The following is a 12,045-nucleotide window of genomic DNA, read 5'->3' on the forward strand; positions in this document are numbered from 1 at the left end:
ATTTTTGGGTTGCCTGTGTTTCTTTGTGTTTTGTTTCCCTTTTACTTATTTGTTCTTGATTTTGTTCCCATGTGCTCTTGCTATGCCATAAAATTGCCTTTACTCAAAGCAAGAGCAAGCTGTGTGCTCATGTTGCATAGGTTTTGACTCTCTGTTTTCTCTCAGTGGGCTTCCCAGCACCTGCTGTAATATCCGTAATCTAAGCCTCCTTTTCCTCCAGTGTTGAAGTATTTTTTATTTTTGGAATGTAAGTGTCAACAGATGTGATTGAAGATAACGAGACATGTGGTACCACTGTGAGATTACTGTCACTGGGGAGGAATTGTGCAGAATAGATGGCCCATGCAGATGTATGCTTGTTGTCCACCTGTACTCATGATGGTTTTCAGTACTGTATACTGTCTGGATTACTAAGTAAATTAACAAGATCAAGCGTTTTTAATTACAAGTTAACACTCAAAACTCAGATATAAGCTGTAAATACAGACTATAGAGTGAATATGTTAGAATTCTCTTAAATTTCAGTAAAAACATAGACATTATTCTTCTTTGATATTCTCCTTTGAAGGTTCCTTTGATTTCAAAAACCTTGTTTTCTCTCTTAAAATAAAATATTAAACCCTTGTGTAAATATATCATCCTAGGACCTGAGGCTTAAAAACAAGCATGCTCAAGTTCTAGTTTTCCCTTCCTTACTTACTCAGGGATGTTCAGCCAGTCACAGACAGCATGGCAATTTCTAGACCTATGATGTAGTAGGAGAACAAAGATCATTTTAATGCTTTCCTGTTGCAATGATGCACACACGAGTGTTCTAAGCAGTCTACAGAAATAATCCAAGAAATATGGACAAACAATGATTTAAAGATGTGTAAAATAGCTATCATTTCTTAGATTGTTAAAGGTAAGGAGTAGCTCTCTAAAGAATTGATGGCGTGCTTGACTCGACATAATTTTTTTGAGACTTAAATCAATACAAAACTGAAAAAAGTTATACAACTTCTTTTGCCTTGTTCTATATTAAAAGCAGCACTGGCAGCTTTTGAGGGAGATTGTCACCTGGCTACTTTGAGGGAGATTGTTACCTACCTTCAAATATCTGCATATAAACCTTAAGGTCTTTTATAGTCAACGCAAAGAAAAATGCAGTCTTTTATCTTCTCCCTTTCATGGAACTGACCAACAGTTCTGGTGCAATCTTCCTTTCCTGTCAGCCTGCCTTCTTCTTCTTGCCCTCATGTGTTGTTGTCTAATTATCATCTGACTCTTCCATTTAACTGCACATTAGCATCCACTGCATAGCAGAGTGGGTACAGAGTAGACAGGTATTCAACAAAAGAAAGTTCCTGAGAGATAAGCTACAGAATGAACATACAGTATGTCAGTTACTCTGCGGTCATTTATACTCTGTTATCAGGAAAAGTTACAGCAAACTAACAGAGAGAGAAAAAAAATCAATGACTTAAGCTCAAAGCTTGTTATTCCAGTTGTCTGTCTTTTTTTTTTTTAAAAAGAATTCTTATTTTTCATTAAAAATAACTGTATTAAAACATGAAATGTAATGCATAACTCTTCAGTCAAACCTGCGTCATCATAGTGTTTCCAGGTAGTAAATCTGATGTATACATACAGTATAGAACCTCATAACAGAAGAAACCCTATCATAAGTTTCTTGTCACTTCAAACTATTTTAAATTTCAGATACCAAGTGACTGAGGAAGCTGGATTTTTTTTAATTCACTTTATTACACTATGAGCAACTAAACAGTGTTTAACATATTTCCTTGATATCTGCTTTCAGTTTTGCTTCTCTGAAAATTGAGTTGCATATTCTAAGTTTTTGTTAAATTGCATAACTTAAGGTGCTCATGGTAGCTGTAGTTTTCAATTTGTAGTTTTCCATTTGTTCTATCTTGCTATATTTGCCTCTGTATAATGACTGAGGCCTCTCTACCTGCTCTGGACAAAAACCTCATTTCTGACAAGCAGAACTTTTTCATGTTAGCTTATTCTTTCCTAATGCTGTTTTCCCCAATATCAGAATAAAAATCTTCCTGATTAAAAGTATCCAGTTATCACTTTGTTGGAAGGACTGTTTCAACATTCCACTGCTTTTTAGTTTTTCAATTTTTTTCCTGCTCTCCCTAGTACTTTCCAGTGAAGGAGCAGAAGAAGGACATAGGAACTGATTGTTTACCTCAGACATCCTTTGGAGGGGAAAATGAGGAGTATGTTTGATAAGGGCCGAGTACAGCCTGGTGACCCCGACGTGATTCGGCAGGACCGACACGTCTCGCCGTGAGACCCAGGGGGTGCGGGCCGTCTCCAGAGGGAGAGCGGCGGCTGCGACGGCGAGCAGCGGGCGACAGCTGAGAGTCCGGACGATATGGAGGCGTTGATAAAGGTAGTTGTGTTCCTAGCTAAGACATGGGGAGCTTCTGTGAAGCCAAAAGATATTACACTATGTGTAGAGCGGCTCCAGAAAGAAGGAGTCATAAATAAGCCGGGGGACTGCTTGCAGCCGGAATTCTGGCCGCGATGCACTACGGTGCTGGCGGAGCGAGCTATGTCCACAAACAAGGCTAAAGATCTCAAGACGTGGGGAGTTATACTCCGTCTTTTGAAGCGGTCGCGGGAGGAATTACAGACTTGGAAGGCCGCCCGCGACACGTTGCTTCATCAGGAGAAGGCTGAGACGGAAATGGAGGAGAAGCCTAGTGATGGGAGCGGGGAGGCCCCGGTGAAAGATCAGGAGAGCGGGGGCGGGGAGGCCCCGGTGAAAGATCAGGAGAGCGAGGGCGGGGAGGCCCCGGCGAAAGAACAGGAGAGCGGGGGCGGGGAGGTTCCAGTGATCCTACCGGTGGAATCCCAGGAGCCGCCTCCGGTGTATCCCTGGCAAGATCTCGCACAAGACAGAGAGGGATGGGGGGTCGACGGGACCGAACCCGAGGATTGCGTGCCTGGCGCAGTTTTGAGGAAGACGCTTAGTGAGGAAGATAGGACCCTGCTGCCGTGGGTCCCGGCAGAGGAGGGTGCTGTAGGCGGGGAGAGTCAGGCACTGCAGCGAGGGAGGAAGGGTAACGGCCAATCAGAGCGGAGAGACCAGAGTTCGACCTTGAAAGGAGGGAGGAAGGTTCGGGTGAGATTGCCGGTTGAGGAGGAGAGCGGAGAAGATAGCAGCGACGAGGAAGGCGGGGGCTTGCGAGAAGTTACGCGCAGGCTGCGGGGGTGTGCAATAGGAGAGACACAGCCGAAAGGGAAGCCGAAGGGCGGAGAAGAAGTAACAACATCCCCGGTCGACACCCTATTGCGTGCATTAGAGGAAATAAGGCGGGAGGTCGAGAAACAGAAGGACCTGCTCAGCGGAGCTAAAAGGGAAGCGGCCCCTGCCAAGTCCATACCACTCACTGACTGGCAGCTAATAGCCGATTCATGTGCCCTTCAGGGCTTACGGTTCGAGCAAGTGCCGCAAGTCTGTCCCGTAAGTCTGGCTAGAGATGTCAAGGACAACAAGAAGGGCTTCTTCAAATACATCAGTAGCAAGAGGAAGACTAGGGAAAATGTGGGCCCTTTGCTGAATGGAGTGGGTGCCCTGGTGACGAAGGATGCAGAGAAGGCAGAGTTACTGAATGCCTTCTTTGCTTCAGTCTTTACTGCTCAGGCCAGCCCTCAGGAACCCCAGACCCTGGAGGCAAGAGAGAAAGTCTGGAGAGAGGAAGACTTTCCCTTGGTGGAGGAGGAGTGGGTTAGAGATCATTTAAGCAAACTTGACACCCACAAATCCATGGGCCCTGATGGGATGCACCCACGAGTGCTGAGGGAGCTGGCGGATGTTATTGCTAAGCCACTCTCCATCATCTTTGAAAGGTCATGGAGGACAGGAGAGGTGCCCGAGGACTGGAAGAAAGCCAATGTCACCCCAGTCTTCAAAAAGGGCAAGAAGGAGGACCCAGGGAACTACAGGCCAGTCAGCCTCACCTCCATCCCTGGAAAGGTGATGGAGCAGCTCATCCTGGAAGCCATCTCCACGCATGTGGAGGAAAAGAAGGTGATCAGGAGTAGTCAGCATGGCTTCACCAAGGGGAAATCATGCCTAACCAATCTGATAGCCTTCTATGATGGAATGACTGGCTGGGTAGATGAGGGGAGAGCAGTGGATGTTGTCTACCTAGACTTCAGCAAGGCTTTTGACACTGTCTCCCATAGCATCCTCATAGACAAGGTCAGGAAGTGTGGGTTAGATGAGTGGACAGTGAGGTGGATTGAGACCTGGCTGAATGGCAGAGCTCAGAGAGTTGTGATCAGTGGCACAGAGTCTAGTTGGAGGCCTGTAGCTAGCGGTGTCCCCCAGGGGTCAGTACTGGGTCCAGTCTTGTTCAACTTCTTCATCAATGACCTGGATGAAGGCACAGAGTGCACCCTCAGCAAGTTTGCTGATGATACAAAACTGGGAGGAGTGGCCGATACGCCAGAGGGCTGTGCTGCCATTCAAAGAGACTTGGATAGGCTGGAGAGGTGGGCAGAGAGGAACCTCATGAAATTCAACAAAGGGAAGTGCAGGGTCCTGCACCTGGGGAGGAATAACCCCATGCAGCAGGACAGGTTGGGGGTTGACCTGCTGGAAAGCAGCTCTGCGGAGAAGGACCTGGGAGTGCTGGTGGACACCAAGTTAAGCATGAGGCAGCAATGTGCCCTTGTGGCCAAGAAGGCCAATGGTATCCTGGGGTGCATCAGGAAGAGTGTTGCCAGCAGGTGGAAGGAGGTGATCCTCCCCCTCTACTCAGCCCTGGTCAGGCCACATCTGGAGTACTGCGTCCAGTTCTGGGCTCCCCAGTACAAGAGGGATGTGGCACTACTGGAGCAAGTCCAGCGAAGGGCCACAAAGATGATTAGGGGACTGGAGCATCTCTCTTATGAGGAAAGGCTGAGAGAGCTTGGCCTGTTTAGCTTGGAGAAGAGAAGGCTGAGAGGAGATCTTATCAATGTGTACAAGTATCTGAAGGGAGGGTGTCGAGAGGATGGGGCCAGACTCTTTTCAGTGGTGCCGAGCGACAGGACGCGAGGCAATGGGCACAAACTGAAACACAGACACTTCCATCTTAAGATGAGGAAAAACTTTTTCACTGTGAGGGTGACAGAGCACTGCAACAGGTTGCCCCGAGAGGTGGTGGAGTCTCCTTCTCTGGAGATATTCAAAAGCCGCCTGGATGCAATCCTGTGAAATGTGCTCTAGGTGACCCTGCTTGATCAGGGGGGTTGGACTAGATGATCTCCAGAGGTCCCTTCCAACCTCAGCGATTCTGTGATTCTGTGATTCTGTAAGGGCAGTACCGGGGGAAGGGGTCCAGTGGGTGGCGCTCAAGCCCGAGATAGTACAGAGTCTGATGACCTCGGTGAAAGAGAACGGGCTGAAACATCAGCAAACTCAGATGTTGTTGGATAGTGTGCATGCCCAGGCGTGCACGCCTTACGACCTACGGCAGCTGGCGAGGGCAATACTGTCACCCACGCATTGGATGCTGTGGAAGGAGGCATGGCAAGGCCGTTGTGCCGCCCTCGCTGCAGCTGCCGCCGGGAACCCGAACCACCACCTAGCAGGTACCACACTGGATCGCTTGGTGGGGCGAGGTGCAAACCTCGCATCCCCGAACCAGCAAGCGACAGCTCTCAGAGGCCGGGAGGTCATGGCCACAACAGAGGCTTCGCGGGCCGCGTATGAAGAACTCGGGAAGCTAGTAAAGGTAGAGCCACCCTGGACAAAGATAAAACAGACACACGCAGAGAGCTTCACTGAATTCTGTGACAGGCTCCAACGGGCCATTGCAGAGTCAGACTTGCCCCCTGAGGCCCAGGGTCCGGTCATGATGGAGTGCCTCTGGCAGCAGAGTAACGCCATGACGCAGGACATCCTGAAAACGATCCCTAAAGGAGCACCACTTTCGGTTGTCATCCGCACGGTACTGCAAAAACAGGATCAGGGAACAGCAGCAGCGCAGGCTCTTGTCTCGGCGGTGGACCAGATGAGAAAGGGACCACAGCAATGCTTCTCTTGTGGCAGATTAGGGCATATTAGCGCACACTGTCAGTGGCAGGGCCGGCCGATCTCGTGGCAAGGCCGAGGGTCATGCTGGGCTTGTGGGCAGTACGGGCATGTAGCCCGAGAGTGTCCCCAAAATCAACAGCGGAAACTGCCGGGAAACGGGGGGCGGGGGGGACATCGCAAAGGGGCGTCCCTCCCGAAGATCTTGGCCCCGCGCAGGAGTGTGACCGGAGTTGGCCCGACAGTGGCAGAGGTCCAAGAGGAAGACGTCCCAACGTGGCTCTGGCAGTAAAATTAGGTGACCGCCCGGTGGTGCGGGCGACGCTGAGCTTGGGAGGATGTAGTGACGAGGGGAGGAGGATAATAACCATGCTGGTGGACTCCGGAGCGGACGTGACGTGCATAGCACATGCCCAGTGGCCTGAGAGCTGGCCCTTGATGGATGCTGGTTACATAACCGGAGTTGGAGGAATGGCTAGTACGTACAGGAGTATGATGCCGGTGGGGATCCGCGTGCAGGACGACGACGGCGACGAGCTGATAGCTCGGGTCCGGCCGTACGTCACGCACATCCCTGACTCACTGTTAGGCCGAGATGCCATGGCGCAAATGAGGCTCAAGCTCACAAATTTAGTATGAGGGCCACTGCTGGAGGCGGCGTGAAGATCACTTGGAAAACGGAAGAACCTGTGTGGATAGAGCAGTGGCCCCTTACGGAAGAAAAATTGAAAGCCGCCAGAGAAATAGTAGACCATGAGCTACAAGCAGGACACTTACAAGAGAGCTATAGCCCCTGGAACACTCCCATATTCGTGATTAAGAAGAAGGCGTCTGGGAAGTTTCGACTTCTTCATGATCTCAGAGCCGTTAATAGCCAAATGATGGGCATGGGATCATTCCAGCCCGGACTTCCACTGATCTCCACGATTCCGAGAGGATGGCCAGCAGTGGCATTGGACATTAAGGACTGTTTTTTCTCGATTCCTCTGCACCCGGACGATTGCCGTAGATTTGCGTTCACCGTACCACATACCAATCTGGATGCCCCTGCAAAGCGGTACCAATGGACGGTCTTACCGCAGGGCATGAAGAACTCGCCCGCCTTATGCCAAACTTATGTTGCCAGAGCCCTGCAGCCGGTGCGTGACCACTGGCCGGACATGAAAATTATTCACTACATGGATGATATACTCCTGGCGGCAGAAGAGGACAAGCATTTAGAACAAGCCCTCCAAGAGGTCAAACAGAATTTGGAGGAGGCAGGACTGCAACTGTCAGAAGCGAAGCTCCAACGAGGAAGCGACATCAAGTACTTGGGGTGCTGCATCAGCCCCACGGAGGTGCGGCCCCTGAGAATAGAGTTGAACCCGAAGGTGACTACCCTACACGATGTACAAAAATTAGTAGGTGCGTTGCAGTGGCTGAGGCCTATCATTGGCATAATGCCGCAGGAGATGAGCCCCCTCCACGATCTGTTAAAGGGGAAGGCACCCTGGGAGCCCAGACACCTTATGCCAGAGGCCCAGAAGAGTCTTTGCAACATAGAGCAACGAATGGCCACAGCTGGATTGGGAAGGTGGGATCCGCAGGCCCCTATCACCGCTATGCTGAAGGTAACCAGGGCAGGCCTTATAGGGGCCCTTGCGCAGAACGAAGTGGCTAAAGTGAGGATCCTACTGTGGCTATTCTCCAACCAAGTCGGTACAGCGTTCTTACCCATCACTGAGGCAACCGCTAAGGTAATCACCAAAGCACGGAAGGCTTGCTGTCGGCATTTCGGTAAGGACCCAGACGTCATCGCGACATCTATACCTAAGGCAACCTGGGATGCTTATTTTGCCCAAGACGAGGAGGTTGTCTTGGCGCTACATACCTTCGGAGGAGTGCTTCAGCACGGAAAAACCCCTGCGCTGTTAGAGAGCCTTCAGCATTGCTTTCCAGAGATTAAGCCGAGGGTACTTCCACAGCCCCAGCCGGGTCCGACGTTCTTCACGGATGCCTCGTCGCGAACCTCTACAGCAGCAGTAGTTTGGTATAAGGATGAGCAGTGGCACAAGGCTACGTGGCAGCAGGAAGCCAGCGTTCAGTGGCTGGAAGCGAAAGCGGTCTGCATGGCCCTGGCGCTAGGACCAAATAGCCATGCAAACATCACCACGGATTCCATCTTCGTTCACAATCTGGTAAACAGGATGGCCCAGCCTGGATTCGTAGGAAGCGATATCTGCATGATGTTAGAAGAGGCGCTGCAGAGCCGGACTGCGCCCTGCACTATAATGCATGTCAACAGCCATCAATCGCTACCTGGGTTCTTCTACGAAGGAAACAGCCTTGCCGACGGGGCCGCCAAGGGAATATGGACGATGACCGAGGCGAAGGAGGTGCACGACTTCCTTCATTTGGGGCCTCACGCGCTGGCAAAGCACTCAGGCATTCCTCTGGCCAGAGCACGCGAAATTGTCGCGGCGTGCCCATATTGTCAGAAAACACCGCTGTGGGAGGCGGGGGTGAACCCCCGGGGTCTAAAAGGGAATGAGATGTGGCAGACGGACTTTACCTACTTCCCGGAGTTCAAGCCACGGCCTTGGCTGGCGGTAACAATAGACACCTGTAGCACTGTGATCATCGCAACACAGCATCAGAAGCAGACGGCCCGAGCGGCACAGAGCCACTGGAACCTAGCCATTGCGTGGCTAGGGGTGCCAGCGAAGATAAAGACGGACAACGGGCCCTGTTTTATCTCTCAGAGCACAGCCGAATGGGCACAGCTATGGGAAATTGTTCTGCTCAGAGGCCTGCCCTATAACTCCACAGGCCAGGCAATCGTAGAACGGGCCAACCAAACACTGAAAAGTAAAATAAAATCCCTAGCTGAGGCGGAAGGCTGTGGGGGAGGCATCCCTCCTGAGAAACAGGCGATGCTACTGCATCGCGCGCTCTATGTGCTGAACCATCACAGCAGAGGGGATTGCCCCATGGAGCCAGTGAGGAGACATTGGGGGCACCTACCGCCCTCGACGGGTCCAGGTGTGAAGGTCCGCTTCCCAGGGGAAGGGGAGTGGGAGACAGGATGGGAACTGATATCACAGGGAAGAGGGTATGCCGCGATAAAACGGGAGGAGCAGATAAGGTGGGTTCCAATGAAATGCATAAAACCTGACTTAAATGCACGTACGAAAGGGTCTGGGGTGTAACTAATCATTCTTGGTGAGATTCCATCCTGAACAGGGCAACGCCAGACGGGATGCTGCTGCATGGCTGCATTGATGTTTATCGCCGGCTTCATGATTCCGGGGACCACAGTCATACTGGAGGAGATGAGCACAGGCGCACGGAGCAGCTCACTACTGCATCCCGTTCAACCCCGAGGCGGGGCCGACAGAGACTTTCCTGACAGGGAACAAGTCAACACAGGGGCGTGGATCTTGTCATGGTTTGATTAGAAATGGCTTATAACACTAGGCTTGATAGCACTCACAGTAGTAATAGCGATATGCTGTGGCTTGCTAATTCTGAATTATTGCTTACGGCATGTATGGCTTAACTGCTTGATAGACATGAGCGTAGAGTATATCAATTAATAGTACAGGAAAAAGAGGTTCTAGAAAGGGGGGGAGATGTGGTGGATCTTGGGAAACTGCATAGACAAGATATTTGCATGAGAAGCAGTAGACTAGGCGTAGCGGAAGATCACGTGGTGTGACGCGCAGCCTAGGGGTGGAAACGAAGTGCACCTGTATGTAAGCTTGCACGCAGCCCAGAATAAACGCCATTTTAGCATCTCTCACATTGAGGCCTGTGCTTTGTGACCCTGCAGTAGAGGAGGCTGCAGCGCTCCCCTGGTGGCACCATGGGTCCGGGCGAGAGCACGGCAACAACAGCCCCCAAAAGTGTTACCAATATTAGTTCTTCTCTAGAAGGCAACTCTAAACTCACCCAGGGCTTGATCCATCAATATTTTAGCCTTATGCTCCTCCTCAACTCTTTTAGCTTGGTAACCCTTTCTTTCCCTGTTTAATAGTTTTGGTAGCTCCTCTTCCTCTGACAAATATGTCCATGTACCTAAACACCTATGACAACTTGCAACAGTCCAGACTATAGCAACCCCAGGAAACTCATAAGGTGACATTTTCTGATGCACTTAGTAAGTGATCTAGAGGAAGCTCTGTCTCTCCTCCTCCACCCCTAGATAAATTTCACATCCCCAAGAAGGGAAAACGTATTTCTCGAAATGGAAATAGCTGAACTAACCCAACACCATGCATTTTTCCTAACATCTCGTGTTATACAGCTCCTGGGGTATCTCAGTCCATCGTAACAAGCAGAGCTTTTAAAGTCTGTTTTTGAAAACCGAGCTACACAAATTCTGTAGCTTCTTTATTGAAGAACTAATTTAACTCACAAGCTTTTGATCTGAATCTATTAACCCTCTTAATTTTATTATCTCCTATTTTCATGCATAGCTTAGTACATTTCAATGGATGAGTAGTTCGAGAGCTAGCTATCTACTTGTTGAATATATACCACACCCTCTTCTAAAGCTATTTCCTAATACTAATGTTACAAATAGAAAACTCCACTGACTTCAGAAGGATCAGGATTCACCCATGTGAAAACCACGATGGAAGATTTTAGACTCTGTCTTTTAAGCATAATTGACAATCTTTCTTGCTTGGTCTAAAGTGCTTTCTGGAAACACTTAGTTCTCTTCATTTACTGTATAGACTCTGTCTTAACTGTGGGAACTATGAATTGTTTCCAGCATCGATGACTGGATGCCTAACTTATCCACATCTTTACATCAACAAGAGATTTGTGTGCGTGTGTACTTTTTTTCTGCTTTCCTTTCTGTTCAGAAGAATGAGAGAAATTAAGGGGAAGTTTCATTCTGGCCACATCCCCACTTGATTGAGGGACCAGATTAACACCTACCTTTTAAGGACATATCTACTCCTCAGTATAAACATAACCTTGGGGTCCAGACTTTGGTCCTCTTAATTTTCTAAGATAGCTTCATAAAATCTTAATATTTCTTCTAGGAGTCCACAGTAGTTAAACCTCAGTTAAAGGCAAGACTGGAAAAAGAAATTGCCTAAATAGTGTTTCGAGGAAAAGGAAAAGGAAAAGGAAAAGGAAAAGGAAAAGGAAAAGGAGGGAGTGAGGGGAGAAAAAGAAAGAAAGAAAAAAGAAGGAAATAAGAACAAAAGAAAGACAAGAACACAAGAAAGGATGAATGAAAGGAAAAAATAAAATGAGAAAGAAAAAGAAAGGAAAAAGAGAAAGCAAGTTTTGCAAAATTGTGATGATTTTGACAGGCTTATTTTGGAACAGCAAAGATATTTTATGTAAAATTTGCAGCTTTTCTCTCTTTTTGTTTTTGTGACAGAGTATTTTTAGCTTTCTGTATCAGATTATGCAACATTTTTGGTTAACAGTCTTCTACTCTTTCTAAGTCAGCCTGTGATCAGAAATTGAGGAAGGGATTCAAAAAGGTATGGCAGTTTCCAAGCAGAGATTCCCAAGAGGACACAAAACTGAAGTTCCGCTGAAATTCTGATTTATTTAGTCAAAGACACTTGTTCAAAGAAAAGACTTCAAAAAGACTGGGTCAGAGAAGATATGATGCATGGCCTTTTACATCAAGTACCATCTTGATCTCTTCACCAGTCTGAGGCATTTTCACGCTTAAAGCCAAGTAATGCTTTTGGTTTTGACTTTATTTCATAACATTCTTCTTCCAAGTTTGCATTTTGGAAGTTGCACAGTAGCTGCCTCTGAACGTTAAGCATGTGTAGGTGGGAAATCTGTAGGATCGCTTGCCAAAAGCCATACTTAAAAACAGTTTTGTTTTGGAATGCAGGAGAATTCCAACATTACAGTCTTAAGCAGCTGTAGGCTCGAGATATTTTCCCCTCCTACACTGTAAGCATTGCAGGAGACTTTTAGCACCCACTCAATATTAGTGAGAATACTCATAGCAGAAATTCATTATAGTAAAGTTAAGCATG

This window comes from Apteryx mantelli, chromosome 1 (genome assembly GCF_036417845.1).
Source record: "Apteryx mantelli isolate bAptMan1 chromosome 1, bAptMan1.hap1, whole genome shotgun sequence".
In the NCBI taxonomy this organism is placed as follows: domain Eukaryota; kingdom Metazoa; phylum Chordata; class Aves; order Apterygiformes; family Apterygidae; genus Apteryx; species Apteryx mantelli.